Genomic DNA, 7,898 nt, shown 5'->3' with positions numbered 1-7,898 from the left:
ACAGTGTCTAGGGGTAGGAACAGTGTCTATGGGTAGGAACAGTGTCTATGGGTAGGAACAATGTCTAGGGGTAGGAACAGTGTCTAGGGGTAGGAACAGTGTCTAGGAACAGTGTCTAGGGGTAGGAACATGGAACAGTGTCTGCGGGTAGGAACATGGAACAGTGGGGTAGGAACATGGAACAGTGTCTAGGGGTAGGAACATGGAACAGTGTCTAGGGGTAGGAACATGGAACAGTGTCTAGGGGTAGGAACATGGAACAGTGTCTATGGGTAGGAACAATGTCTAGGGGTAGGAACATGGAACAGTGTCTATGGGTAGGAACAGTGTCTAGGGGTAGGAACATGGAACAGTGTCTAGGGGTAGGAACAGTGTCTAGGGGTAGGAACAGTGTCTAGGGGTAGGAACAGTGTCTAGGGGTAGGAACAGTGTCTAGGGGTAGGAACAGTGTCTAGGGGTAGGAACAGTGTCTAGGGGTAGGAACAGTGTCTAGGGGTAGGAACAGTTTCTATGGGTATGAACAGTGTCTAGGGGTAGGAACAGTGTCTAGGGGTAGGAACAGTGTCTAGGGGTAGGAACAGTGTCTAGGGGTAGGAACAGTGTCTAGGGGTATGAACAGTGTCTAGGGGTAGGAGCAATGTCTATTGATAGGAACATGGAACAGTGTCTGGGGGTAGGAGCAGTCTCTAGGGGTAGGAACAGTGTCTAGGGGTAGGAGCAATGTCTATGGGTAGGAACATGGAACAGTGTCTGGGGGTAGGAGCAGTCTCTAGGGGTAGGAACAGTGTCTATGGGTAGGATCAGTGTCTAGGGGTAGGAACAGTGTCTATGGGTAGGAACAGTGCCTAGGGGTATGAACAGTGTCTAGGGGTAGGAACAGTGTCTAGGGGTAGGAACAGCCTCTAGGGGTAGGAACAGTGTCTGGGTAGGAACAGTGTCTAGGGGTAGGAACAGTGTCTAGGGGTAGGAACAGTGTCTAGGGGTAGGAACAGTGTCTAGGGGTAGGAACAGTGTCTAGGGGTAGGAACAGTCTATGGGTAGGAACAATGTCTAGGGGTAGGAACAGTGTCTATGGGTAGGAACAGTGTCTAGGGGTAGGAACATGGAACAGTCGCTTGGGGTAGGAACAATGTCTAGGGGTAGGAACAGTGTCTATGGGTAGGAACAGTGCCTAGGGGTATGAACAGTGTCTAGGGGTAGGAACAGTGTCTATGGGTAGGAACAGCCTCTAGGGGTAGGAACAGTGTCTATGGGTAGGAACAGTGCCTATGGGTAGGAACAGTTTCTAGGGGTAGGAACAGTGTCTATGGGTAGGAACAGTGCCTAGGGGTATGAACAGTGTCTAGGGGTAGGAACAGTGTCTATGGGTAGGAACAGCCTCTAGGGGTAGGAACAGTGTCTATGGGTAGGAACAGTGCCTATGGGTAGGAACAGTGTCTAGGGGTAGGAACAGTGTCTATGGGTAGGGACATGGAACAGTGTCTATGGGTAGGAACAGTGTCTAGGGGTAGGAACATGGAACAGTGTCTAGGGGTAGGAACAGTGTCTAGGGGTAGGAACAGCGTCTAGGGGTAGGAACAGTGTCTATGGGTAGGAACAGCCTCTAGGGGTAGGAACAGCCTCTAGGGGTAGGAACAGTGTCTAGGGGTAGGAACAGTGTCTAGGGGTAGGAACAGTTTCTATAGGTATGAACAGTGTCTAGGGGTAGGAACAGTGTCTAGGGGTAGGAGCAATGTCTATGGGTAGGAACATGGAACAGTGTCTGGGGGTAGGAGCAGTCTCTAGGGGTAGGAACAGTGTCTAGGGGTAGGAGCAATGTCTATGGGTAGGAACATGGAACAGTGTCTGGGGGTAGGAGCAGTCTCTAGGGGTAGGAACAGTGTCTATGGGTAGGAACAGTGTCTAGGGGTAGGAACAGTGTCTAGCGGTAGGAACAGTGTCTGGGTAGGAACAGTGTCTAGGGGTAGGAACAGTGTCTATGGGTAGGAACAGTGTCTAGGGGTAGGAACAGTGTCTAGGGGTAGGAACAGTGTCTAGGGGTAGGAACAGTGTCTAGGGGTAGGAACAGTGTCTGGGTAGGAACAGTGTCTAGGGGTAGGAACAGTCTATGGGTAGGAACAATGTCTAGGGGTAGGAACAGTGTCTATGGGTAGGAACAGTGTCTATGGGTAGGAACAGTGTCTAGGGGTAGGAACATGGAACAGTCACTTGGGGTAGGAACAATGTCTAGGGGTAGGAACAGTGTCTATGGGTAGGAACAGTGTCTAGGGGTAGGAACATGGAACAGTGTCTATGGGTAGGAACAGTGTCTAGGGGTAGGAACATGGAACAGTCGCTTGGGGTAGGAACAATGTCTAGGGGTAGGAACAGTGTCTAGGGGTAGGAACAGTGTCTAGGGGTAGGAACAGTGTCTAGGGGTAGGAACAGTGTCTATGGGTAGGAACAGCCTCTAGGGGTAGGAACAGTGTCTATGGGTAGGAACAGTGCCTATGGGTAGGAACAATGTCTAGGGGTAGGAACAGTGTCTATGGGTAGGAACAGTGTCTAGGGGTAGGAACAGTGTCTATGGGTAGGAACAGCCTCTAGGGGTAGGAACAGTGTCTATGGGTAGGAACAGTGCCTATGGGTAGGAACAGTGTCTAGGGGTAGGAATAGTGTCTATGGGTAGGGACATGGAACAGTGTCTATGGGTAGGAACAGTGTCTAGGGGTAGGAACATGGAACAGTGTCTAGGGGTAGGAACAGTGTCTAGGGGTAGGAACAGCGTCTAGGGGTAGGAACAATGTCTAGGGGTAGGAACAATGTCTAGGGGTAGGAACAGTGTCTATGGGTAGGAACAGTGTCTAGGGGTAGGAACATGGAACAGTGTCTATGGGTAGGCACAGTGTCTAGGGGTAGGAACATGGAACAGCGTCTAGGGGTAGGAACAGTGTCTAGGGGTAGGAACAGTGTCTAGGGGTAGGAACAGTTTCTATGGGTATGAACAGTGTCTAGGGGTAGGAACAGTTTCTAGGGGTAGGAACAGTGTCTAGGGGTAGGAACAGTGTCTAGGGGTAGGAACAGTGTCTAGGGGTAGGAACAGTGTCTAGGGGTAGGAACAGTGTCTATGGGTAGGAACAGCCTCTAGGGGTAGGAACAGTGTCTATGGGTAGGAACAGTGCCTATGGGTAGGAACAGTGTCTAGGGGTAGGAACAGTGTCTATGGGTAGGAACAGTGTCTAGGGGTAGGAACAGTGTCTATGGGTAGGAACAGCCTCTAGGGGTAGGAACAGTGTCTATGGGTAGGAACAGTGTCTAGGGGTAGGAACAGTGTCTATGGGTAGGGACATGGAACAGTGTCTATGGGTAGGAACAGTGTCTAGGGGTAGGAACATGGAACAGTGTCTAGGGGTAGGAACAGTGTCTAGGGGTAGGAACAGCGTCTAGGGGTAGGAACAGTGTCTAGGGGTAGGAACAGTGTCTAGGGGTAGGAACAGTGTCTAGGGGTAGGAACAGTTTCTATGGGTATGAACAGTGTCTAGGGGTAGGAACAGTTTCTAGGGGTAGGAACAGTGTCTAGGGGTAGGAACAGTGTCTAGGGGTAGGAACAGTGTCTAGGGGTAGGAACAGTGTCTAGGGGTAGGAACAGTTTCTATGGGTATGAACAGTGTCTAGGGGTAGGAACAGTGTCTAGGGGTAGGAGCAATGTCTATGGGTAGGAACATGGAACAGTGTCTGGGGGTAGGAGCAGTCTCTAGGGGTAGGAACAGTGTCTAGGGGTAGGAGCAATGTCTATGGGTAGGAACATGGAACAGTGTCTAGGGGTAGGAACAGTGTCTAGGGGTAGGAACAGTGTCTATGGGTAGGAACAGCCTCTAGGGGTAGGAACAGTGTCTATGGGTAGGATCAGTGCCTATGGGTAGGAACAATGTCTAGGGGTAGGAACAGTGTCTATGGGTAGGAACAGTGTCTAGGGGTAGGAACAGTGTCTATGGGTAGGAACAGCCTCTAGGGGTAGGAACAGTGTCTATGGGTAGGAACAGTGCCTATGGGTAGGAACAGTGTCTAGGGGTAGGAACAGTGTCTATGGGTAGGGACATGGAACAGTGTCTATGGGTAGGAACAGTGTCTAGGGTTAGGAACATGGAACAGTGTCTAGGGGTAGGAACAGTGTCTAGGGGTAGGAACAGCGTCTAGGGGTAGGAACAATGTCTAGGGGTAGGAACAGTGTCTATGGGTAGGAACAGTGTCTAGGGGTAGGAACATGGAACAGTGTCTATGGGTAGGAACAGTGTCTAGGGGTAGGAACATGGAACAGTGTCTAGGGGTAGGAACAGTGTCTAGGGGTAGGAACAGCGTCTAGGGGTAGGAACAATGTCTAGGGGTAGGAACAGTGTCTAGGGGTAGGAACAGTGTCTAGGGGTAGGAACAGTTTCTATGGGTATGAACAGTGTCTAGGGGTAGGAACAGTTTCTAGGGGTAGGAACAGTGTCTAGGGGTAGGAACAGTGTCTAGGGGTAGGAACAGTGTCTAGGGGTAGGAACAGTGTCTAGGGGTAGGAACAGTTTCTATGGGTATGAACAGTGTCTAGGGGTAGGAACAGTGTCTAGGGGTAGGAGCAATGTCTATGGGTAGGAACATGGAACAGTGTCTGGGGGTAGGAGCAGTCTCTAGGGGTAGGAACAGTGTCTAGGGGTAGGAGCAATGTCTATGGGTAGGAACATGGAACAGTGTCTATGGGTAGGAACAGTGTCTATGGGTAGGAACATGGAACAGTGTCTAAGGGTAGGAACAGTGTCTATGGGTAGGAACAGTGTCTATGGGTAGGAACATGGAACAGTGTCTAAGGGTAGGAACAGTGTCTATAGGTAGGAACATGGAACAGTGTCTAAGGGTAGGAACAGTGTCTATGGGTAGGAACAGTGTCTATGGGTAGGAACATGGAACAGTGTCTAAGGGTAGGAACAGTGTCTATGGGTAGGAACAGTGTCTATGGGTTGGAACATGGAACAGTGTCTAGGGGTAGGAACAGTGTCTATGGGTATGAACAATGTCTAAAGGTAGGAGCAGTGCCTATGGGTAGGAGCAGTGCCTATGGGTAGGAACAGTGCCTAGGGGTAGGAACAGTGTCTAGGGGTAGGGACAGTGTCTAGGGGTATGAACAGTGTCTAGGGGTAGGAACAGTGTCTAGGGGTAGAAACAGTGTCTAGGGGTAGGAACAGTGTCTAGGGGTAGGAACAGTGTCTGGGTAGGAACAGTGTCTAGGGGTAGGAACAGTGTCTAGGGGTAGGAACATTGTCTATGGGTAGGAACAGTGTCTAGGGGTAGGAACAGTGTCTAGGGGTAGGAACATTGTCTAGGGGTAGGAACAGTTTCTAGGGGTAGGAACAGTGTCTAGGGGTAGGAACAGTGTCTAGGGGTAGGAACAGTGTCTAGGGGTAGGAACAGTGTCTAGGGGTAGGAACAGTTTCTATGGGTATGAACAGTGTCTAGGGGTAGGAACAGTGTCTAGGGGTAGGAGCAATGTCTATGGGTAGGAACATGGAACAGTGTCTGGGGGTAGGAGCAGTCTCTAGGGGTAGGAACAGTGTCTAGGGGTAGGAGCAATGTCTATGGGTAGGAACATGGAACAGTGTCTAGGGGTAGGAACAGTGTCTAGGGGTAGGAACAGTGTCTATGGGTAGGAACAGCCTCTAGGGGTAGGAACAGTGTCTATGGGTAGGATCAGTGCCTATGGGTAGGAACAATGTCTAGGGGTAGGAACAGTGTCTATGGGTAGGAACAGTGTCTAGGGGTAGGAACAGTGTCTATGGGTAGGAACAGCCTCTAGGGGTAGGAACAGTGTCTATGGGTAGGAACAGTGCCTATGGGTAGGAACAGTGTCTAGGGGTAGGAACAGTGTCTATGGGTAGGGACATGGAACAGTGTCTATGGGTAGGAACAGTGTCTAGGGGTAGGAACATGGAACAGTGTCTAGGGGTAGGAACAGTGTCTAGGGGTAGGAACAGCGTCTAGGGGTAGGAACAATGTCTAGGGGTAGGAACAGTGTCTATGGGTAGGAACAGTGTCTAGGGGTAGGAACATGGAACAGTGTCTATGGGTAGGAACAGTGTCTAGGGGTAGGAACATGGAACAGTGTCTAGGGGTAGGAACAGTGTCAGGGGTAGGAACAGCGTCTAGGGGTAGGAACAATGTCTAGGGGTAGGAACAGTGTCTAGGGGTAGGAACAGTGTCTAGGGGTAGGAACAGTTTCTATGGGTATGAACAGTTTCTATGGGTATGAACAGTGTCTAGGGGTAGGAACAGTGTCTAGGGGTAGGAACAGTGTCTAGGGGTAGGAACAGTGTCTAGGGGTAGGAACAGTGTCTAGGGGTAGGAACAGTTTCTATGGGTATGAACAGTGTCTAGGGGTAGGAACAGTGTCTAGGGGTAGGAGCAATGTCTATGGGTAGGAACATGGAACAGTGTCTGGGGGTAGGAGCAGTCTCTAGGGGTAGGAACAGTGTCTAGGGGTAGGAGCAATGTCTATGGGTAGGAACATGGAACAGTGTCTATGGGTAGGAACAGTGTCTATGGGTAGGAACATGGAACAGTGTCTAAGGGTAGGAACAGTGTCTATGGGTAGGAACAGTGTCTATGGGTAGGAACATGGAACAGTGTCTAAGGGTAGGAACAGTGTCTATAGGTAGGAACATGGAACAGTGTCTAAGGGTAGGAACAGTGTCTATGGGTAGGAACAGTGTCTATGGGTAGGAACATGGAACAGTGTCTAAGGGTAGGAACAGTGTCTATGGGTAGGAACAGTGTCTATGGGTTGGAACATGGAACAGTGTCTAGGGGTAGGAACAGTGTCTATGGGTATGAACAATGTCTAAAGGTAGGAGCAGTGCCTATGGGTAGGAGCAGTGCCTATGGGTAGGAACAGTGCCTAGGGGTAGGAACAGTGTCTAGGGGTAGGGACAGTGTCTAGGGGTATGAACAGTGTCTAGGGGTAGGAACAGTGTCTAGGGGTAGAAACAGTGTCTAGGGGTAGGAACAGTGTCTAGGGGTAGGAACAGTGTCTAGGGGTAGGAACAGTGTCTGGGTAGGAACAGTGTCTAGGGGTAGGAACAGTGTCTAGGGGTAGGAACATTGTCTATGGGTAGGAACAGTGTCTATGGGTAGGAACAGTGTCTAGGGGTAGGAACAGTGTCTAGGGGTAGGAACAGTGTCTAGGGGTAGGAACAGTGTCTAGGGGTAGGAACATGGAACAGTGTCTATGGGTAGGAACAGTGTCTAGGGGTAGGAACATGGAACAGTGTCTATGGGTAGGAACAGTGTCTATGGGTAGGAACATGGAACAGTGTCTATGGGTAGGAACAGTGTCTATGGGTAGGAACATGGAACAGTGTCTAGGGGTAGGAACAGTGTCTATGGGTAGGGACATGGAACAGTGTCTATGGGTAGGAACAGTGTCTAGGGTTAGGAACATGGAACAGTGTCTAGGGGTAGGAACAGTGTCTAGGGGTAGGAACAGCGTCTAGGGGTAGGAACAATGTCTAGGGGTAGGAACAGTGTCTATGGGTAGGAACAGTGTCTAGGGGTAGGAACATGGAACAGTGTCTATGGGTAGGAACAGTGTCTAGGGGTAGGAACATGGAACAGTGTCTAGGGGTAGGAACAGTGTCTAGGGGTAGGAACAGCGTCTAGGGGTAGGAACAATGTCTAGGGGTAGGAACAGTGTCTAGGGGTAGGAACAGTGTCTAGGGGTAGGAACAGTTTCTATGGGTATGAACAGTTTCTATGGGTATGAACAGTGTCTAGGGGTAGGAACAGTGTCTAGGGGTAGGAACAGTGTCTAGGGGTAGGAACAGTGTCTAGGGGTAGGAACAGTGTCTAGGGGTAGGAACAGTTTCTATGGGTATGAACAGTGTCTAGGG

This window comes from Oncorhynchus gorbuscha, linkage group LG12 (assembly GCF_021184085.1).
Source record: "Oncorhynchus gorbuscha isolate QuinsamMale2020 ecotype Even-year linkage group LG12, OgorEven_v1.0, whole genome shotgun sequence".
In the NCBI taxonomy this organism is placed as follows: Eukaryota; Metazoa; Chordata; class Actinopteri; order Salmoniformes; family Salmonidae; genus Oncorhynchus; species Oncorhynchus gorbuscha.
This window is presented reverse-complemented; position numbering follows the sequence as displayed.